The sequence below is a fragment of the Bicyclus anynana genome, chromosome 7 (genome assembly GCF_947172395.1).
Source record: "Bicyclus anynana chromosome 7, ilBicAnyn1.1, whole genome shotgun sequence".
NCBI lineage: Eukaryota > Metazoa > Arthropoda > Insecta > Lepidoptera > Nymphalidae > Bicyclus > Bicyclus anynana.
In genome coordinates this window covers 10,075,109-10,100,201 of record NC_069089.1, presented here as the reverse complement: position 1 = coordinate 10,100,201, position 25,093 = coordinate 10,075,109, and the positions used below count along the sequence as shown (strand labels likewise).

Genomic DNA, 25,093 nt, shown 5'->3' with positions numbered 1-25,093 from the left:
TAGTTAGAAAACGTAGTATGGGAAAAAGAAAAGGGCTATTTTTATGGTTTTTCCGACAATTATTCGATTTTTTGTCGCCGTAAAAACTATCCTAAAACTTGAAAAAAAATGGCCAAATTGGTCCAGACGTTGTTGAGTTATGCGCTTACCAACGCATTTTGCGATTCATTTTTATATTATAGAAGATAGATTACGTAATATAGAGGTATATACGAGTATACTGGTAAATACATTCATTGAAGCAATAGTTAATTGTGTACAATGTCGAGATCGGGGGATAACATATCGGAAATTCCAGTTACAGTCAGGTAGTAAAAATTTATATTACAATGCACGTTTAGGAATATTTAGTGATGTAATAGAAACGCTCGCCCAGTCTCTCCACAAGGATATTAGCAAACGCCTCAGGGCGGCAACGGGCGATTCTCGGGCGGGAATTTCTATCGCAATTCATCGCGGAAATGCTGCCTCTATGATGGACACCCTACCAAGGGCGGCAAATGATAGGTATTTTTAAATATTAGTTTTAATTTAATTTATTTTATAGATTTAGTTAATTTATTTTAATGTATGTCTATTTTGTTAGTTAGTTGTACCTTTTGTGTTTCTGACCTAAATATATTTTTCCTGAAATGAAATGGGGATATACGTGTATTTAGTTTTTAACAAGTAGTCTAGTAACTTGTTGTATAATTATATTATACAGAAATAATATACATTTAGCGTCTCTGCAAGAGGGTGAGTTTTATCCATAAGTCACTCATTTATATTTTTAGCACTCGACCAAAGATTTTTGCGTCTTCATCGCTTATACGCTAGGGTGTGAAATTCCCTCCCAAAGTCTGTGTTTTCCGTTTCTTATGATTCGGGCATCTTTCAAAAACAAAATCAAAAACAAAAAAGTATTTTTTAAAAGATTATTTATATTATTAGATATTTTATAGCCAAGCGCGTTCCACTTTAGACCAATCGGTCATCGTCCAACGCGAGTTTAATACCAATTAAAAAAAACTTAAAGTTATATAAGTTGGCTGGTGGGAGGCTTCGGTCGTGGCTAGTTACCACCCTACCGGCAAAGACGTACCGCCAAGCGATTTAGCGTTCCGGTACGATGCCGTGTAGAAACCAAAAGGGGTGTGGATTTTCATCCTCCTCCTTACAAGTTAGCCCGCTTCCATCTAAGACTACATCATCACTTACCATCAGGTGAGATTGTAGTCAAGGGATAACTTGTAAATAATAAAAAAAAAAAAGTTCTATTTAAGTTTTCATATTTTACGTATTTTGTATTTAAAGGAACCCTAAAAAGACTGAGCCCTTATCGTAAGTTCCATTATCGACAGAAAGTGTCCCGTCTCTACACTATCTATGTCCCTACATCAAGGTTTGTAATTTGCGAGATTTTGCCAATCGTTTACTCGACGTTGCCTACAATAAACTACCAAGCTTAAGTTTATTGCTTGTTTTAAATCTTTATTGCACATTTCTTCAATATTATCAAATATAAATTTGGTATATTCTCTATACCAAAAATAAATTCCTTATATTTTATTTAAGTTTTAGTTTAAGTTACGAATATATACTTAGGTATATTCGAATAGGTATATTCGTATTTATATATGTATATTAATTATTACAGTAATATATAAAGTATTTTTCTATAAAATTATATATTATATTATACTAGCAGACGCCCGCGATTTCGTCCGCCTTTGATTGACTATAAACTTACTCCCTACCCAATTTCATCTTCGTACGAAAAGTGGTTTTCGATAGGTATTTCCGTGGCCTTTCACTTTTATATATTTAGATTTAACTAAGTTTATACAAAAAACCATAAGGTTTATCCTTTAGAGTAACGTAAAATACGCGTACGAAATGGCAGCAGGTAAATAACGTCATTGTCGTTGCATGAATAAGAAACAGCTTAACTAAACCCGTATATGAAGGTACGAGTATTAATGTTTAATCGACTTCGACGTTAACTTATAGAACACATTTACAAGCAGAATAACATAAAGATATTTTTACTAATACCTACCCTGGTATTATTATAATAATTATATCTTCCTCGTTGACCCATTAGTCAGATCATGTTCTGGATCGAGTTATTGGGTTGTTGAAATGTTCAGCTTACTTTGTTTTAAAAAAATCCAGACAAAATATTCAGTCTGGAATTGGGAAGTTGGACGTGTTATAACCCTACATAAGAGCACGTTAGTTTGTCGGCCCCGGCACATAAAACATGTATAACATATGCCCCGGTGGTGAATGCCTCATGGATGGAAGATATCAAGTTCTTATTAAAATTATCATCTCCTTTTCCGTATACAGGCGTCGGCAATTTATATTATATAATGATTTATTTATTTTGCTATCATCCGCGAAAAGTCGACGAACCCATGCGACAACGTCACCCAGGTCCGACAAAATACTCTCTACGTACGTTTCACCCGAAACCGGAGCATCCTCAGGAGATGTTGACTCTACAACGTGCAATTCCAAAGTGTCGTTTTCGACCTTTACTTCGTCTTTTATATGTTAATCTCTTAAATTTGCTTCCTTTATTTCAACGTTAACTTCTTTTACAATAAACATACACAAACTCTATCTGTTCTTTGGCTTTCCTCTCCTCTTATATGTCTTTACACTTGCAATTTACTTTTCTTCAGATATGCATAATATTCAGTATACAAATAGGCAACCCAACTTGCCTTCGAGTCTTTGTAATGAAAAGACCTTTCACAAATTTACTTTTCCAGAATCATTATGTGAGGTCTAAAAGGAAATTCGAGTTGCTTCCAAAACTATTTTTGCATTGTGTTTTCATGAATGATTCATTCTTCCGTTTATCGTTTGTTGCCGGCTAGCAGTGGCTCGTATTATCTGGGCCGTTTTATGCTGATTGTAAAAACGTTTTGGTTACTTGAAATTGTGGTCAAACTTTTAATTTAAAACCCATTGTGCTCGTAAATGTCGCTTGAACTAAAGCGCTCAAATTGTGGCAACTCGTGAATAGTCGAGGAAATTTAAGAAAATTATGCACTTCAGGTGGAAAGTGTGCGAAAAAGTAATTCTATTCACATATGTATGAAATTAGTAATTAAGGTCGAGGTCGAACGTAAAGCTGTGCGCTGAAAGGAGCCATATGACTAATTGCTTTTCTTTAAGAACGACGGGAACCATGTATGTACATGTATACCTTTATTTCATAAAAACTCTAAAACTGAACAAACATCCTGTGTTAGGAATGGGCACGAAATAGTCCAGCAAATGAACATCGAACTCAGGAGCTCTTGACTTATGTAAGGTTCGACCACGAAGCCATTGACTTACTTGCGATTCGATAGGAATCTGTATATGATGTATACTAGAAGTACATTTTTGTACTTGTCCCCTGAATAGTGTACTAGAAGTACATTTTTTAAAAAGATTTTCCCATTAATGTCAGTCTAGGAAGAGCGAAATTAGAATGGATATTTGAATTTTATTAAATACTAGCGGACGCCCGCGACTTCGTCCGCGTAAATTTCGATGTCAACTTTACTGCTACCCCTACCCTACCCTACCCCTACCCCTACCCTACCACTACCCCAACCCTACCCTACCCAACCCCTACATCTACCCTACCCCTACCCTACCCTACCCTAAGCCCACCCTACCCCTACCCTACACCTACCTTACCTACACCCTACCCCCATCCTACCCCTACCCTCCCCGTACCCTATCCCTTTCCTACCCCTATCCAACCCGTTCCCCCTATCTCACGCCTATCCTACCCCTACCCTACCACTTCCCTATCCTACCCGTACCTCTACCCTACCACTACCCTACCTCTACCCCTACCCTACCACTACCCTAAACCCGGCCCTAAACCTACCCTACCCCTACACTACTCCTACGCTTCCCTACCCGTACCCTACCCTACCCTGTAACTTCTCTATCTTACTCCTACCCTTAGCAAAATCGGTCCAGTCATTCGAGAGTGATGGTATGACCAAGAGAAATAGAGACTTCTATGCTAATAATATAAAGAGGTAAAGTTCGTGTGGTTGTAGGAGGTAATCTCTGGATCTACTGGACCGATTTGGAAAATTGTTTTACCAATAGAAAGCTACGTTATTTGCGAGTGTCATAGGCTATGTTTGATCCCCATATTCACACGGGAACGGGAACTACGTAAATGAAAGCGCGGAGCGTCATGTAGCGGAATATCTGCGTCTTTTAGAAATTTTGTATTATCTCCGAAACTATATATTTAAGTAATTAACATACTGTAAAGGGCAAATCTTATCTCCATAATATTTTTGAGATTATTGAATAATTTATTTTAATAAGGATTAAAGTTTAGTAGTATAAATAATGACGTAAACCTAAGTATATAAAATTAATAATTTTTAAAACACAAAAGGTACTATATCTGCTAATATATAGAAGATAGATATATGGTGTCGCGGACTTTTTTGTAGAACTTTTAAAGATAGATAAAGCCTCCATACATTAATTTCAATTTTACACAATAGTTGAGGCAGCGCATGCGAATAAGTCTGCTTAAGAGGATTTTCGGTCCGACCTGTATGACAAAAACTGTGTTAAGTCGGCGAATATATATCATACTAGCCTATAGCACTCCCCGATAATGTAGCATTCTACTGGTGAAAGAATTTTTAAAATCGGACCAGTAGTTCCGAAGATTACCCCATTTAAAAAATGTGACAAACTTACAAACTTACAAACTTTACCTCTTTATAATATTAGTATAGAAGTATAGACTAGTGGACCCGCTCAAGCTTTGCTTTGACTTATTAATTTATTTATTTGCATTTCTTCCCTATCCCTACCTTACACTAACCTACCCCTACCCTACCTCTACTCTACCCCTACCCTACCCTACCCTACAAATACCCTACCGCTACCCTATCCCTATACCATAAGCCTACCCTACCACTACCCTACCCTACCCCTACCCTACCCCTACCCTACCGCTACCCTACCCCTACCCTATTCCTATACCATTCCCCTACCCTACCACTACCCTACCCTATGATTTAGGGGTTTGAAAAATAGATGTTGGCCGATTCTCAGACCTACTGAATGTGCACAAAAAATTTCATCAAAATCGGTCAAGCCGTTTCGGAGGAGTATGGTAACTAAAACTGTGACACGAGCATTTTATAGTATATTAGATTTTACTTCGCCATCTTCACTTATGTAATTATTGTAATAATATGCAACTACTGTTTCTAGTAATATAAGACTTCAAGCCTTAGGTTGACTGTACGTCCGTTTTAACCGACTTCCAAAAAGGAGGAAGTTCTACGTTCGGCTGTATGTATGTTGTAGTCAACAACTTTTAGTAAATTACCCTCCTCCCAACTTGTATCAATAACGAGGTTATTAAAAGTTGTTACTAACCAGCTCTTTTTTACTATTGCTTAATGAATAGTTATACAACTAAACAGCCACAATATTCTAAAAATCGCGGGATATTTACTTATACACTATACTTGTTGCGATATTTAGAAATTTTTAGAGTATATCAGCTACCAGAATCAATAATGTCGTAAATAAAAAAGAGACGATCAACTTTTTGAACTCTCACGACGACTCACTAAAAATTAACTTGATAATAATCAGTTGTAAAAAATATTCTACGGATCCCGGACTATCAGTTTATTAGCAAAAAATTGCATCATGGAAACCAGTCTCTGTAACTATTTTTCATTAATTACATACCAAACTCTATTAAATTGGCTTTAAAAGGACTGTTGCCTTTAGAGGATTTACCTGTGGCCAGTTTTCACTCAACCGGCAAGGCTGCATCGTTAAGGGACTTAGGTACTATCTATCTAAACTACGGTATTATTTCGGTAATGCCAATTACGGAGAAGGATTATGCAACTGTGAAACTTACTTTAAAGATTACAGTTGCACATACAAAACCAAGAATAATCTATCTATTATTCTTCGTATGTATTAACACTAGCCGACGGTTTCAACCGCGTAGTTCACGTTCTCGTGAGAATACGAGGAAATATTGCCTATGACATTATCAAATAACGTGGCTTACTAGTGTAACTGAATTTCTAAAAAAAAATAGATAGGATTTCTTACTTACAGAGATACCCCCTATAACACAACAAACTTTACCTCTTTATTATCGAGGTTATGTCGTGAGCAAAACCTACTTGTAATATATTGTTCCAAAGATTAACGATTTTCCGGATACGGTCAAAAATCTTATAAAAGATATGAATACATTTACGAACGTACATAAGCGGAAATTAAGGAATACTTTTTGTGACAGCCTGTGTAGCGTCGCAGCAGCGGTTCACTCACACTATAATTATGATATTTATTTAACTACCCGCGAATGATTGTTCTTTGTTTTTCTTCTCTTTTTGTTTGTTAATTCTTTTTTTCTTAAATATTGTATTATGTAATAATAACCAGTCCACAGTAAAACCAACTATGGTTTGTGTTGCATTATGGTTAGGCTTAATTTAAATATGTTTTTTGTAGTATAGTATTTAGTAGTTGTATAAATAAATAATTAAATTATTCCTAACAATAATTGTAAACATTTTGGAATATCCTACCCTAAATAGGTGCGCCTTATAAGGTAGGTACTTTGTACTCGTATTAAACACTACATATACATACCTAGCTTGAATGTGAATGATGTCTATTTTGTAAGAAAACATGCACCGCACTGCAATTTATCGCACGCAGACTCAAAGCGAACGAACGTAGTAAAACCTTGGAAAGACCTCAATGTGTGGAGATAGAGACGTGACACTTATGTCGATAGACATGAATTACATTAGCTATGAGTCACAAACTAATATTGGCACATAATTGGAACGATATTGGGTTTAGATTATTCCGACGTATTGGGTATGTAGGTAATGGGTGTACCTATAATTGTTGATGACATGCTCGTACATAAGTATTTCATTCGATTTGCTTTAATATTGAAATTTAAAATTTTTGTAAAAATTGTAGACATTAAATATCACGTGTCTAAAATGGTACAGGAAACACATGGGAAATCCTGCATACCTGATAATTTTCTGTATTTTCTACATGTGTGAAGTCTGCCAATCCGCATCAGGCCAGCGTGATGGACTATTAGCCTAACCCTCATTTTCTGAGAGGAGACTTGTGCTCAAAAATGGCATTATATTAATGATGATTATAAAAATCATTGTGAGAACTTTTTCATTTAAAGTATCTATAGTTTATGCTTAGTATATGAATCACTATCAGATACCAGCGACTTTACCTTTTTTTATGAAGACCTCTGACATATCTAAATTCAAAGATTTTCGACACTTCCAACAATTGTTGTTATATTTAAGCCAATTCACATAAAACCCTAACCTTAAACCTAAACCTTCCTTAACACTCTTAAGTATTGGTAAAATTCGTATGTTTCGTATATTGTTGAATTCGTATGTTCAGTACTTTTCTAGCTTTTTTTTTTATTCTTTACAAGTTAGCCTTTGACTATAATCTCATCTGATGGTAAGTGATGATGCAATCTAAGATGGTAGCGGGCTAAGTTGTTAGGAGGAGGATGAAAATCCACACTACTTTCGGTTTCTACACGACATCGTACCGGAACGCTAAATCGCTTGCCAATTAAGAAAACCTCAATCGGCCCAGCCGGGAATCGAACCCAGGACTTCCGTCTTGTAAATCCACCGCGCATACCACTGCGCCTCGGAGGTCCTCACCTCTCGCTCTAGCTCATCGTGAATAGCCAGACAGACGCGGCGCAGATTTTTTTTTTCAGAATCAGAATCATTTATCTGCAAGAGACATTATATTTTGTCATACAAAGATGTAGGTACAGAAGATATGATATATCAATACAGTTATATTGCGACTTATGCAACCGAATCTTGATAATAAAGTTCGCGAGCCATATTGGAGCTCACTGTAGAAGTCCAGACGATAAAGCCCGAGTGTCGCCATTGACGGATATTATGGGGAACACAGTGGCGTGCACAAGGATTTTAACTAGGGTATGCACTGTAGGTACAAATTGTGCAAAATGGAAAATTCCTGCTTCGATACAGATTTTTATGAAATATTATTTAAATTTCTTAAAGAGTAAATTATTTAAAGAGTAATAAACATCCATACAAACTTTCGCGCTTTTAATAGGATTTATTTGTAATATACCTAAGTATTACGTGAAAAAAAAAACACGCAAAGATCTCTCCAAATTTTCCTAAACCTCTACGTGCATGAAATCTACCAATTGGGCCGCATTGGGCCAGCGTGGTAGACTATTAGCCTAACTCCTCTCATTCTGAGAGTAAACTCATGATTAACAGTGAGCTGAATATGGGTTTGTTAATGATGATGATTCTTTTACGTGTCCAATAATTGTGGCACTAGCTCTTATACTACAAGAAAAATGTACTTTATACGGGCACATTAAGCACGGCAATTCATCGTAAACAGACGTATCACGTAGGTACAGTGAACGATAGGCGAACGAATTATAAACCCCAGCGGGTACCGATAGTAATCTGTAATGGCGCAGCTTATGTATGTGTGATTGTAATTGCATGAAACGTTGTATTTCTTTCTAACTGCCTCATTGGTTCCGTGGTTAGCTGGTTCAACAATGGATATGAACTTTGGACTTACAAGACAGAGGTCGTGGATTTCTTAATTGGTTTAGGTGTGATTGGTGGGAGGCTTCGGCCGTGGCTAGTTCGATAACTAGCCACGCAAAAGACGTACGTGTAGAAACCCAAAGAGCTAACTTGTATAGAAAAAAAACCTGACCTGAAGGAAAAGCTAAGTACGTCGTACTTAGCAATTCCTTACTTAGATGATTACATGATGAAGACTCATCTGTGACTTACAACCGAAGTTAGCAATGGAGACTCATCTGTGACTTACAACCGAAGTTAGTAATGGAAAATCATCTGTGACTTACAACCGAAGTTAGTAATGGAAAATCATCTGTGACTTACAACCGAGGTTAACAATGGAAACTCATCTGTGACTTACAGCCGAAGTTAGTAATGGAAAATCATCTGTGACTTACAACCGAGGTTAACAATGGAGACTCATCTGTGACTTACAACCAAAGCTCGCAATGTAGACGCGACAAATTATTTAGCCAAATAAAATAGAGCCACGATAAGCCTAGCGCTGCCGTGCCGTGTTACATAATTGCATGAAGTGTGTTAGTTGCCAGTTTCAAGAAAATTCAATACATTTTCTATTACACAACTTAAAATAGAAAGTCCGCAAATGCTGAGGCAACGGGTCGACATGAAACTTCCACTGAAAGCATGAGCTTCATTTGCCTTCTGAATCTAATTAGAACTCTAATTAGATGACCGTATATGTACATATTGTAGAACAAAGTCCTCCGCCGCTTCCATCTGTCTGTAAGCGACGAACTCTAAAACTACAGAACGGGTTTCAAGCGGTTTTAGCTAATTAATTGGGTGATTCATAAGGAAGGTATATATTTTGTCAAGGTTTAGTATAACACGTTTGAAACATGACGATAATTGTTGAATAGGTCGGAAAAGTCAAGCCGCCTGGGAGCAAAAACGTATAATCCCTTAAGGTATAACAATATATTAGTCTTTTATAAATCTACTAAAAATGTCTGATAGCTTACTAACCTATTCTATCTTCTTAATAATGGTCATTTACAATGACTTTTTACTTTAAGTCGATTGTTTTTCAGACGAAATCTGCTAGATAAAATATTATTTTCTAAAACTGTTCCGCCCTGTGATCTACCAAAATATACTAATTACAAAAGTTTATCTACTGAACTTCTCGATCCAGTTGTCAGTGAGACCCTTGGATCCTGAGATCGAGCCAGCCTGGGTCGGGCTAAAAACATTGAGCATTTCTTTTTTTCATTGAATTCTAAGTAACAGTCATCCCAACCAACTAGTGGTTGAGGCCTGCAACTACACTCCCAATCTTAACGCTAACTTGAAACAGAGACGTCCCAAAAACATCCTTTACGATCCTGACGATGATATGACAACCGACAATGCTTCCCAGGCAACACAAACACAAGCTACACAGCGTCTTCGCCGGCGAAGATGAGGTCCCCGATAACGTCACCCTGACGTGGATTTTCTAACTCACTATCTCGGGGGCGTCCGGACTGATTCACTTAGTTCACGGCTACACCCTCCCGAATGGCCCTCTAAGCCGAGGCCCGAGTCTCATAGGATAAGCCCTTAGAGATTCGTTCCATCCTCTGTTTTATTCCAGCCTTCGTGCACCAGGGAATACCTCTCGTAGTAGTTCCGCAAGGAGCCAGACGGCATTTACACAACAGAAAAAAAGAGCAGTCATACATAAAAGGTATATAAATAAAAAATACTGAATAATACAAAATATTCACGTTTCTATTCTATTCCGAAAAATGTTAAACGGTGTGAGTAACATAGGTAAAAACAGTTGCCGTGTATTTGAAATTTAAATAGAGCCTAAATTTAATTCCACAGCGTTTTACAATTGACCTACTAAGATATTTTAGCTTTTTTGTACACTTTTCGAATTTTTTACTGGTTAAACAGCCAAGATTTAATGTTGTGATATATGTATACTTGTCGGTATATAGCACAACTTACTCGCACGTGAGTAGGTATAATATTGCGTTTTAATTATATTAAGGTAGTGTTCATGACTCCTTTGTTGAAGCAAAAAAACTTATTGGTTAATTAGCATCAAACCAAAACTATATAATAACACAAATTTGTAATAACATTACCAATATTTGTGATTTTACATGGACAGAAAAGGTTCAAAGCAAGACTTAATTGTGGAATATGTCCAATAAGCTGGAAGTCCTGAGTCCTTATATGTAGCAAACTTCAATGTGTGAGTCACATCAGGTCAGTATTTCTCAGCAGGATCTGTTTTACAAACCGGTGGTAAAATCTCTAAAAATAGTCTAGTTTGACGTTTCAAAAGTGCTTGTAAAATAAGCATACTTAAAACAAACGAATTTTGAATTTTGACTCACTTTTGTTGTCCGAGCTGCTGGCAGGACAGTTGTAATGATTGCAACCTTGTAGACTATTTTAACAAAAGAAGAACCGCGCATTGCATTGCGCTACGCATACTTTCGAAAATCGGTGAGTTATCTTACTAACTTAACTTTTTTAGTTGCAAGAACCTATATATAACATGACTATATCATGAGAAGGTTCTTACAACGTGACACGATCTAAACTGTAGTTTGGGTTGTGCTACGTTGCAAGAACCAGATCATTATTAAGGGCCCCGTATGGATTCGAAACTAGTCAGGCATACTTCGACTTTGTATCGATATTGTATTTTTTTTTTCATAATTAATTACCTAATATGAAAAACACTCACGATAGTTTTAAGTCTAAAATAGAGTTACCTAACTTGTTACTAAAGTCAGTATAAAACATTTTGGCTTTAATAATTTCTACAAGAACTATTGTTGATACTCTACAGAATGTAAGACGAGCGGCGATTATTTACGACTCAGAAACGCGATAACCCTTTTATCTTAACAGACGAGCTTCCTCATCGAGATACGGAAGTATATGACAATCAGTGTCAGACTGAGGGTGATCATCACAAGCTTATTCAATCGGAAATCTGATATTTCTCTATTGAACCTATTTATTATAAATATACATGAAATATTCATTTTCTAAGGCTGGTGGCTTAAAATAAATACTTTTTACCCGACTACGGCAAAGCTTTTATTTTTTTTTAAATAACAAGAATATTTAAGATCTAGCTTTCCAAATTCAGAAATCTACTCAGGCCTCTACGTCTGTGCCTCACATGACAATAGTTAACCCTTTTTTTAAAAGGGTCTTTAATTGGTCGTTATCATTGTACTACATTGAAAATAAATTATCATAATATTTTTTTGAGACATGAATACATAAAGGACCGTGATAGCCCAGTGGCTATGACCTATGTCTCCGATTTGCAACTGTTTCATGACGTTACGTTAACACTAAACTTTGACCAAACGGAGTGTTTACCAGAATTATTTGTTAATAATTAGTTTCATGTATATTCCTTTAGTGACATCAAGTAACATCGTGACGTTACAAAATTGACAACAGTGTATTTGACGTTTGAAAAAAATTTAATATTACATAATTTTTAAATTTAATATTTTTTTGAAATTCTTAATTTCGGGCCCTTATTCCATGTATTACACAAAAATAATTAATATTGTTTATATTATATTTGATATGAGTAGTAGTAATGGAAAAAACTAATATGAAATAGTAATTATGAAATAACAGTAGTAACTATTATGAAATACTTATTGAAAAATCATCGAAGTTTTCCAAACATTTACGAACATCTAAAACAATGCAATCATCTGAAGCGCCCGATATGACAGCGTCATAACATAACATAAAAGACAAAGTAAACATACTAGCATAAAAAAATTAATTCCATTTCCATTTTTATTCATGTAGTGAATACACTGCCTTCACAGTAATGGCGTAATGAGGGTTGACGGTATTTTGTTTTTCTCGTATCTTCCCTTTTGTTTCCCTTTTGCGTAGAGCCATAAACTTTCAGTCACAGAGGCTTGCCAAATGTATATAAGTGCATACCATAGAGTACAACGAAATGTATACAGTAAATTGATGACGGTTTATTTGTATTGAAATAAAATATATATTTTTGGAGTTTACTCCTTATGAATCGATTTTTCATATATAGCCCCGGATATGAAAAAAATATGGGCAGTTCAATGAACGATTGCGTTACGTTTTTGTGCGGAACCTATCCTGCATACCTTTCACCTTTCATCTGAGCTGTTATTATGTCGATTTTTTTTCTTTGTTTAATTATAAAGTCCCGTTTCATCCTGTTGTTTCATCAATTTTATGATTTATGCTTGTTAATTTATAATTTATGATAACAGTTGCCGATATTTTTTTTCTCTATTGTATAAATAAATGCAAAAAGTATTATAACCAGCACAAATTAGACTGTAATACTACAATTCAGTTACTGACGTTATATTGAATCCACTAAAATATAGTGTACTACTATGAACCAGTGTTTACTCGTATATATTTACCTACGTACTCGTATATACATATTGTATTTAAATTCGACTAACCCAGGCTAGCAAAGGCTAAACAATTTATATCAAATGTCAATTTTCTGCGCTGTCCATCCCTCCGATATGGATGATAGATGACCCCTGTGTTCCAGTTTAATCCAATATGTGAAATGTTTTAAACATGTTCCTAATTTACTGTAATCTGTACACAGCTGAAGTGTGCTCCGACCTGAATTTTGATTTATGGATGCTGCCTTATCTAGCTACGAGTTTTGACTTCCTATATTTTTTTGGTTTTCTATCTATAATCTATTTTGTGTTTGATGTCCTGAGTACGATAGCCGAGGTTGTTACATGACAAATACATATCTCATTTATTTATTAGTTCTTTTTTTAATTTTTAACAATGTTAATATAAATATAAAATACAAAACACTATTAAAAATTTATAAAAAAAAATCTGCCCTCCCGCTGCGGGACATTTGAGTGCCCAAGCAACCGGTGGTCAGGGCTCCAGAGTGAGGAACCTCCTCACTATACGCGCCGTCTCAAGAATCACTGCCTTTTGTATCCGACTCTTGATCCACGGTTAAGCCAAAGCTTCTTATGGTGTTGGTCGAAGCTTTTCGCTATAAGACCATTTACTGAAACAACTATCGGAACAATAATTGTCAACATTCCACATGGCGGTATTCTCGTGAGCGAGGTCGAAGTACATATATTATGACGTTATTACAATATTCTATAATATTAAATATATAAAATACGAATTGTAAATGTAAGAATTTTTATAATAGGATGTAAATGTATGGATTATTTTACATAAACTAAATCTTTTAAGTTATTTACTTATAAATCTTTTAAGTGTAAAGCTTCTATTAGTAAACTGTTTACATCGCTTCGTTTCCAAAGGCCCACAAATTAAGTTACTCTCCTCGTATTAACCCGATCGGTCCGACGCGACGATTGTTAACACGTGTTCGGCTTTCTAATCTTCAGAACGACCGTCTCGATCGTTGTTAACATAGTTTGTAGTTGTCTCGATTGGATTTCACCAATGACGTTGCAATAGCCAGCACAAGATCGACTACTTTCGACAGTCCCTAGTACAAATTAAGTATTGACTTGACGGCCGCCAACACACAACTTTCGATAGGTGACATACAAATTAGCATCGGTACCTATTCGATCATCATCATCATCATTATTCATTATCAACCAATATTTAGCTCACTGCTGAGCTCAAGTCTCCTCTCAGAATGAGAGGGATTAGGCCAATAGTCCACCACGCTGGCCCAATGCGGATTGGCAGACTTCACACACGCAGAGTATCAAGAAAATTCTCTGGTATGCAGGTTTCCTCGCGATGTCATTTCTTCACCGTTTGAGACACGTGATATTTAATTTCTTATAATGCACACAACAAAAATGTTGGAGGACCTGTCGACAGCATATGTCAATCCCATACATTTTTCTAGTTTTCGAAGCGTTTGCGATCGTAGAAAGAGAATTGACGTGCCACATGGCTAGAGGGGCAATAATGAGGAAACAAAATCACCGACATACGAATAGGGTAATGAGACGATATCAATGGACATATTTGTAGTTCTAAGAGCTTATGCAAGCTGTAATTCTCTGTGATGTGTAGCTATTGTAAATATCCCAAAATATTGAGATGGTGACCTGACCCCACATCGGAAATCTCAGTGTTGGTCGACTCACTAGGTGGACCGATGATTTTTTTTTATTCTTTACAAGTTAGCCCTTGACTACAATCTCACATGGTAGTAAGTAACTTTAAGCAGGTAAAAGAAAACAGCAAGATAGAGGCGGCTTAGAAGCGTGGCGTTTGGCAGTTTCAAAGACGCAGGCAGTAGACGTCCAGTGTGATGATTCGCTAATTCGGTTGATTTCAAATATAACTCACTGAGCTCGGCACTAATCAATCAGAATTATCAAAATCTAGAGGAAATAAGTTTGCAATTATCTACAAATTTAGGAGAGAAACAACTGTACTGTTCTTATATATCATATAGCGAATACTTTCGCAATACGTCATATAAAATAATAAAATTTTGAATAATAAATACAGAACTATAAATTCTAAATGGGAACGGTAAAACACGGGCGAACGCTACAAAACGCCTGCGAGCTGCGGGCTCATATCAGATGGAAACAGGTACCTATTGAAACAAATTTTTATTTCATTGCCTTTTCAGTGGAATTTATTTTCCAATACAGGTTATTCCAGAACAGAATGTTCTGTTATGTTGTACCTTATTAAAAAATAACCCTTGGCTGCTACTCATGCCAACAACCTTGTACAAATATTTGCCTATATTTTAACAGGAGACTCCGATCGCGAGATTTTCTTCTTCAAAAACTAAATGGTTTCACGTAAAATGGATAAGAAGTTTTGAAGCGAAATATCAAAACATGACCAAAACAGCAATATTTTAATTAATTGTAATTTCAAATATTGATAATTTATAGAGATATAAAAAAGGTCAAAGAATTATAAGAAACTAGCGGGCGCCCGCAAAATCGTCCGCGTAGAATTAAGTTTTTCACAAATCCCGCAGGAACCATGGATTTTCCGGGGTAAAAAGTATGTGGTAATCCAGAGTAAAATCTTTTTTCATTCCAAATTTCAGCCAAATCGCCGCAAAATTGTCAAAGTTTCATACACACTTTCGTCCCCTATTTTATCCCTTTGGGGGTAGAATTGATCAAAATCCTTTCTTAGCGGATGCCTACGTCATAACAACTACCTGCATGCCAAATTCCATTCAGCCTGATCTGTCCAGTGGTTTGGGCTGTGCGTTGATAGATCACTATTTCAGTCAGTCACCTTTGAGTTTTATATATTTAGATAGAAAATTAAGATTGTATCGTAAATGGTATAGATATTGTTTATATAAAATTGAGTCAAAGTAGCAAAAATATTTTTCTTAAAGTATATTTGCGATTCAATTTTAGCAAAACATTAATAAACGTATCTTCGTCATTTAATTATAAAATGTGTGACAGTGGCTTTATTAAAAGCTATAAACTGAAATTTCTGATCAAATATGGACAACAAACTGCTAAGTGATAAAATATTCAAATTGATTAAATTATCATAAATTATAAATTAAATAGATAATCAAATTACTAACCGCAAATGACGTGAAATACCTATATGAAAACTCATTCGCTTAAATGCATAAAGTATTTACTAAATAATATCAGATTGTGAATGGATTAATATAATTTTCCTTGTACTTTGACCAACTCTTACAGGAAGCCAATATATTTTTTAGGAATAGATAAGATAACAGTGCGGTGGGAGTTAAATCTAGGTAGCATTCCGCTCTAGACAAGCACGACCCGCGACCGCGATCTGCGACCGCGACCGGGTCGCACGACACACTGCTTATTATGCATTTATATGGAGCACTAAAGGCGGTCGCGTGACATGCTCTCAGGATTTGTTTGTCCATATAAATTCATACTAAGCAGTGGGTCGCACGACCCGGTCGCGGTTGTGTGTCGCGGTCGCAAAGATCGGAATGCTACCTTAAGACCTCTTGGTTTTCAGTCAATTATTTGTATTGCTGTGTACGAGAAAATCTTAGATTTTAGAAATAAAAGTATAATTTTAAATTTTTGGTACTAAGCTTGTTATTAGATTGGATAGGAAATATAATTGTAGCTCATGTCTACTATCAACATTACTATGAATGCAAATACTATTGATTATATTACAGATTGATTCTTCGTTTGGGCCGTATACAAAACACTATGAGCATTATAACTATGAACTATCGTACTAAAGTTTCTATTTTCAAATAGATAAATTGTTTATTACCAACATAGAAACAGTAGATTGATATCAACTAACCATCAAAGATTATAGTTATCGCCATGTCCGTCTGTCTGCCCATCCATGAATTAAAGTGCTAACTTCCACTTTAATCCACGGAACCCTACACTACACGTGGCCCGCCACGCACTTTTTTATTTTTTAAAACAACTATGGTAAGTGACTTGTTTGTTTTTAGTACCTCACTGCTATTACCGACTACTATTCAACAGCCATAAAATAGTGTTGAGGCACTAAAGTAGATACTAAAACAATTATTATTGTTTGTACCTATGTATTTTTTTATCCATTTTAATACGCGGCTGTGCTAGTACTGATGATTGTACTATATTTTTTATGTTTATCTATGTTAACCTTTTTACCTTATAGTAATACATATATTATACCCTATATACTTTATTGTTTATTTGAGATTAACTAAGAGTTATCAAGTACAAATTATCTTTGTAGAAAATAAATAAGCCAAAATGAATAATGCTGAAACAGTAAAATAAAGCATTTTTTCTTGGAGTAATAGAGTGTAATGTAAAGTTGTGAGTTAACTTCAGTGGGGTACTCATATTAAGACATTAGCGACTAAACTTAGTTCAGTTAGAAAAACTGAACAGCAGTTATGGGAGTACAACTTTAAACAATGTTAAGCCGTTGACAGAGGTACTTTTGATCTAGAAAAATATAAACAGATAAAATAATAACTTATAGAGTATTGACCTGCAAAACATTGATTTACCAAATCTACATAAACGCAAATGGGCAAAAGCTTGTAGTACAAAATCGAACTTTATTGAGACGAATAACATTTCATGGATTCACTGGGTGTAGAGTCCTATTATTTTGGTACGGTTAAGGAGTTCAATTATTAAAATTATACATAAAATTGATAACTTTTGATAAACATCACACAAAACTTCAGACGAGTATAAGCCCTCATTCGCACGAGAGTTTATTTAACGGACGTTAAAAAAGCGTTCAAATATAGTATGAAGTTAAATGGAAGTCTATTCCCAACGCCCAAAATAGAAAATGCAACACTCGAAAAAAAGCGTCGTGTTTTAAAAACGCTGTCGTGTGAACATATACCTGGGAATGCATTTATTGTATTTTAACATTTTTTTACCGAACGTTAAAAAAATCTGGTGCGAATGAGGGCATACGTATTTACCGCAAGACAGAGATTGGAACGCGCGCTCTCTAGTCAGCAGAATTGCATCCACCTATGCAATAATAAGCTTAAATTTGTATAGGATATGATATAGCGAGGCTTTAACATTCATTCCAGCTTAGTCATATAGGGGTGAGTTGCTGGCACTGCCGCTAGGCGACAGATTGTCGCGGCGCGCCTCTGTGACCCACCATATCTTCTTACATATCAACATAATGCGCTCAATCACATCCAAAGTTGTGTGTTCAGAGGAAAGAGTTCATATTTTGAGTGATCAACTGAGAAAATGTCATGTACTTATATCAAAATTAATTAGGTTATGTTGTCTGGTACAGATCAGTTTTTGAAAGAAGTTCGCCTTTTGCTTAAATTAATAAATTATTTGATGCTCTCGCTAAAACTGAAAATTGCTTGATCGATTTCAATAGTTATTTTTATCAAGTTTGCCCTGATTGCCCTGGGGTTTTCCCTACCAGGGATGGATAAAAAAAACAAAATATGGAAACCCCAAAGGAACAGGCGAAAAATCTAAACGTGTTGGTAGTTTCTTCAGCTTCTGCAGTTCTTGCTTCAGCTAATGTGATAGGTTGAGAAAATAAGTAGGTATGGTAGGTGGGTTTAAGTTTCAATAAAGTTTTAGCTACTTGACAATATTAAAGAGTGGCTTATTTTTTTACATGTAAATGGTGCTATATGTACCTAGCTACATTGACCTACCTTACTTTCGTTTACTGTAATTTGGATGAGCATTCTGAGTTTATCTACATTAATATTATAAAGCTGAAGAGTTTGTTTGTTTGTTTTATTTAACGCGCTAATCTCAGGAACTACTAGTCCGATTTGAAAAATTCTTTCAGGGTTAGATAGCCCATTTATCGAGGAAGGCTATAAGCTGTTTTATCCCGGTATTTCTACGGGAACGGGAACCAGGCGGGTGAAACCGCGCGGCGTCTACTAGTTTGAAGAATAAAGTCAAAAGCTTTTGAGGACAAATCAACAGATAATTTACCAATACCCGCATCCTGGCGTTACTTTTACTAAGTTTACTGCCTAATGTGTTTTTATGTCTATGCAAACCAAGTAGCGTCCCAAAATATTCGTTGAATGTTTAAATCAAGCAAAATATCAACAAAACCTACAAAAAGAAGGGTAAATGTTAGGTGAAGCAGTTACCCAAGTATAGCATGTGTAAGTGTACTTAAAAACTTCCTAACTCGCTAACACCATTTAAAGTTACATCAAAGAAATATTGATTGGCTATACCAGCTGTTATTAAACTACAAACCTATTTTTAAACTGTACAAAATATTTCCTTTTCATACAAGCCAGAATGTCATTTAGGCAGCAAATCATTATGCAAACGACGACGGTCGTTGTTCGTATTTCCGTTTAGGAATGCTTAAAAAATGTTTGCCAAGGACTAACTTGCATACAATGTCTACTTGCATGTAACGACATATTTGTATGAAAATAATATGTACCTACCGAATTTTCTGTTTTGACCATAGCTCAGAAAAGCTATTATCGAACAAGTGAAGCTGAAGGTACGGGTGTAACCATAGATTTACGATTCGGTATAAGGGTGTAACTGTATGTACTTAATCAGCGCATATAAATAAAATTGCAGTGTCTGTGATTTCGAAATAACTGTGTCAATTGTTTATTTTATGAAATGCTTATAGTTATTTACATGATACTAAAACACAAACATTTTTTTCAAAAAATTACATCTATTAATATCTGGGACGGCTAAAACAATTTGAAAGAAACTTTCATTGAAAAATAGAGCAAAAGATTATTAGGGTAGGTACCTTTAATCCAGGAAAAATCCATGGTTCCCACGGGATTTGTGAAAAATCTGTATTTCACGAGGACAAAGTCGCGTCCATTTGTATCAATATATGAAATAATAAGTTACAATGAAAAAGTGATATTTCTTTATGCATGTTATGAAGTTATTAGACAAGGAAAAAATGTTTAAATTTTTTTCCTTCCTTAATTAACTAATCCTTGCCCAGTATCAAATAATATTAGCTTATACTTTAACTATCCTATATATATAACTATAACTCACGTTTATTATCCAGCAATGTATGTACGAGTATTGCACTGTCAGCTAGGATATTCACTAATATTATAACACGATCTCTTTCAGATAATGTAAGCCACCGAACTGCTTTGACAGTTATTCTATAAAAGATGAAGTACGAAATATTTTTCGTTTATCATAAAGAGAATTTTTTTTTTGTATTAGTAACCGCGTAGACTTCAAAAGATACATTTAAAAAAAATCTTGTATTAATGGAAAACTGCATTATCGGCAAATGACAAAGGCTAGGTAGGCTAAAGGCATATGGGAACGGGAACAACAGATGAAGCCGCTGTGCATCCTCTAGTAGAATACAAAGCATTTCTTATCGTTCCCGTTCTCCCCAGTGCTCAAGCTCATAGGCTTCCGCAAATAGCATTTTCGATTACGATGCGTATCTCGGCTTTCGTTTGAGTGATTTGACAGGATGCTGTAGCTAGGCACTAATCCATATCAATATATCAAACACAAAAGTAATCTTATCCGTTTGTTTGCTTGCATTTTGACGACTAAATCGCTACACCGATTTTAGTAAAACTACTCAACGAATTTTCAAGCGGTTTTCACCAATAGATAGAGTAGAGCGATCACGTGAGTAAGGTTTATTTATACAATTTGTCAAGATTTTTGTACAAATTAGTCCAAATATGACGATAATTATAGTAGTAGTACGAGTCAAAATAAATCAGGGCGCCTATGAGCTTTTGGTACCTATTGGTACAAAACAATGCATGGTGAAATATTCATCTTTTATACATCTATAAAACAGTCCGCGATGACGTATGTTTCTTTCTATCTTTTTAATATAGTTTAAAAGAAAGATTTGCTCGCGAACGAAGTCGCGGATATCCGCGAGTAAATAATAAAATCTTAAACGAAAATCGGTACGTATTGGCTTATGGTATTACTCGTATAGTAGAAGGCATGAGATTGATGACGACAGCACGAAGTTATCGACTGTAAGATAACATTGCGTGACGAGCGAGTAAACGCACCGAGTCACGATGTAAGAGTACTTCCCTTCTGTGGGATTTACAAATAAGCGTTCGCTTGGCTACGATTATATTTATAGAAAAAAATAACAACTTCCTAGTGTGACATGACGGGTAGCACAGTGATTGTACCATTATTTTGTGGTAGAAGAAACACCTCGATTAGGTTTAAGGGATCCCTTTAGCCATTCGCTGCTCGCGAGTATTTTATCGAAAGCCCGTCTGCGTTGAAGAAGCCGACAGTCAGGGAATGCGGTTTTAATCTACCGTTGTGAGCCATTTAAAAAATCTTTATATTCCTCTATCGCGCGGAGCATGATGCTGTGTTCGCCTATTAGTTTACTTTATATTTTTTTACATGTCATGTAAAAAAATATAAAGTACATGTAACGGATACGATGGGTGACCAGTCGTCCATTTAGGAGCCAAGTGGTTAGAATGCATCAATACTCATGCCCACACTAAACCATTTATGATAAACAATAATCATTATTATAACACAATAAAAAAATCCACAAAATCAAAAACGCGACTGGTTACAGGGAGCCGCTGGATGCCTTAGGCTCAAAACCGTGGTATTTGGAAGTGCTTCTAAGAGGCCTATGTCCAGCTGTTGACGTCCTTAGGTAATATCAATAAAGATGGTGATGATGATAATGAAGGATGGATGATGATGATGATGATAATCTAATAAAATGAATTGCTGCCGTCCGATTCTATCGCTAACACTTAACCATATAACCAACCAACGTCGAAATTTGTAAAATTGTTTAGGTTGGTACACTGGTAGTTAAAAATAAAAGAAAAAGCCTCAGCAGAAAGTTTGCATTTTGAAGTAATATTCGTACGAAGTCCACGCGGTCAGCAGCTTATGACCTAAAGTTGTCCACTGCATTAAGCTTCTAAAATATGTTAGCGTGTATTTTGTTATACGTATACGAATAACATACGAGTATGTTATTAGTCGATACATTTTTTTTAACGATCACCTTCAAGATATTAATGTAGGCATGTAACATATGAACGCAAGGCAAACACTGAACTCTAGGTTATTTTAGGAGAGTCATTACGAACCTGGGTCGAAAAAGGAATTTTCCATATGGTACAAATTGTAATGCATACTCTAGTTGAATACCCTGTGCACGCAGCTCTGCAGCTCCTCGTCACTCGCAGCAGCCTGCAGCTGAATAACTAATAACTAGACCAGCAAGACAAGTAACGAGTTTGAAACTTAACGAGATAGTTATTAGTTATAGGTAAATAGAACAACTATTAAATTTGAGCTACGTGAATAGCCTTCGAGTTGTATAAAAAGATGTTTGTTTATAAAAATATGTAAAGACATTTCAATTAATTAAAATGTCGCATGATCTTCTGGATACGTAGTGAATCTTTTGAATATTTTTGCTCATTAACGTAGGATGATGAAAAGACAATTCGAAACTTAATTAACATTCATCAAAATACAGTCTTAATTAAGTATCATAACAACCTACGTAACACAGTATTCACTAATTGTTATATGTGCAACAAACAATACTTCATTAAAAATATACGAGAATTATTAAAGAAATACTAAATATTATTGGTGCAGCATTCTAAACGAGGTTTTTTTGCAATACCACTGTATTAACAAATTAAAAATTACGGACTGAAAAAGCGCTATTACATCATGTAAAGCAACAAATAGAGGATTCGTCTCCACTGGCGCGGGGTAGACCGTAGCACGTCTACGCGCTCTACGCGGCTCACGTAGCACGCACTAAATAGGCGGTAAAAGGTCACATCCATTCGTTAGGCATTTTTTATCGACCCCGAGATGGCAGCGTCTTGAACCAGCGACGTGAGATAAGAGAGGCCGCTCACCTGAGCAGCCGAGAAAGCGTCCCGTCTCTCCGCCCACTTGTGGCGGTGGCGAATCTAGCAGGGCGTCGCTCACGGAACGTCCGCATATCTTGCACTTTCATGCCGTACCATCATAAAGCACCACAACACGAGCGAGCGCAACACGCGAGTCGCATAGTAGATCTCGAGCGGCACGCGGCGGCACGGAGCGGCACGGAGCGCTCGGCTAGGGGCGCAGCGCCGCGCGGCAGACTGCCTCCGCGCCACCGTGCCCACGGGCGCGGCCGCGGCACGCACGCGCGCCTCCGCCCCCCCACCCCTCGCCCTCGCGCCCTTACTCACATCTCGCTACTACCCACTTTAGATATTATCAATAAAATTATTGTACAACATCAACTCGTCCCCTAACCGCAACACGTCAAATACACTCGTAGGTACCTATTGGGTCATCACACATTCCCATTCGAACATTTTGCACTGTCCCTGAAAGCAGTTGCCTAGTCACGCTTACTTAACCTTTTCACGCATCGACAAGTCGCCTTTCAGTGAAATCGAATCTCCACGGAGAAACGGGATTAAATAAACGTAGGGACGTTAACAATGCGAGATCTGGAGTGACAATATAAATTGAATCATATTTAGTAAAGGTGATACTTATCCGTGACTGATGACCAGTATTGACACGTTTATGGAACTCGGCACGATTCCAAAAATTTTCAGGTATTGAGTCGAGAAGTTGAAATATTAGTTCATTGAACAAGTTTAGACGATATTTTTTCCAAATACGAATAAGCCGTGAGCCGAACTCGCGGTTCCGGAATACATAAACATGTCTCAGATAAGTTTTTATATGTATTCTTACTTGTATTACTTAATAATATATATTAAGTATACAGCAGAAATATGTAAATACTTCCCTCTAACATTAAAAATCAGTAAGGAAGTATTTCATGATAAGGATGATGAGTTTTTTAAATCTATGCTTATAATAAAACTGTAGCAGGTCAAATTCTGAACATTGAAAATGTTTTGAAAATTTTTGTTGGAAGGCATTATATGTATAATCGATACTTCGATTTCGAAATATTTTTCGTTTTATTTTTTGTCTGTCTGTCTGTGTTTTTGATAACGGGGTATCACGCTGAAACTGTATACCTGTAACAGGTAAATTTCTGAACATTGAAAATATTTTGAAAATTTTGGTTGAAGGGTATACAATTGAAGACAAAAATGTTTTTTTTTTATTTTTTTGTCTGTCTGTCTGTCCGTGTTTTTGTTGACCGGGTATATTACTGAAATTACTGAATAAATTCGAATGGAACTTTACACGATATGAGACTATAATACGGAGTAGGTTATAGGATACTTTTTATTGCGAAAATAAAACCAGAAGGGGGTGAAATAGGGGTTGAAAGTTTGTATGGAAAGTCCTAAATTTTTAAAGTAACACTTATCAAAAAATTGTCCATAAATCATGAAAAAAATACGAAATGTAATTTTTCAAGAATTTTGTAAAATTTCCCCCTATTTAAGGTAAAATAGGGGTAGAATCTTCATAGAGTTTCACGCGGATGAAATCGCGGGCATCCGCTAGTTGCATATACATGAAGAGTATTCTAATAGCGAAGCAATTTTGTAGAAGTAACAGGGCATCTAGGGTCATTACATACGGAGCTACAGGGATTTAATGGGTCAATTTTGCGGTGGTTCCACGGATCGAAGAATGACGTCGTCGTTTAGTGAGATCGTTAGATTTGTATGAGCGTTCAAACAAAATTACAAATATATTTGTTATTTGTGCGTTCATATTTCTAATTCATATAATGAAAAATATCACATTGAAAAATTTTGATTGATATTGAAATTTTATAATCTTACATATTTTATAAATATCCTCACACAGACAATCTTAGTTTTTCATGTATTAATTAGTTAATATTGACCTTATTCACACAAATGTCCCATAAAAATCAATATATCCAAGCTTATTCATCAACAAACGTGAAATAACAATATTGGTTATCATGATTGCATGTTTTAGGTACCTAAAACTATT

The 25,093-nt window shown here is 35.9% G+C and overlaps 1 protein-coding gene across 1 annotated transcript in view; it reads right to left on the bottom strand.

The window, feature by feature from the left end:
- Window positions 1-23,262, bottom strand: part of LOC112053307 (blood vessel epicardial substance-like) — a 47,797-nt gene extending 24,535 nt beyond the window's left edge. The window contains exon 1 of the mRNA XM_052882486.1: window positions 23,059-23,262. The gene's annotated coding sequence lies outside the window, so the exon portion shown is untranslated. The remainder of the gene's footprint in view (window positions 1-23,058) is intronic.
- Window positions 23,263-25,093: the final 1,831 nt, after the last annotated feature.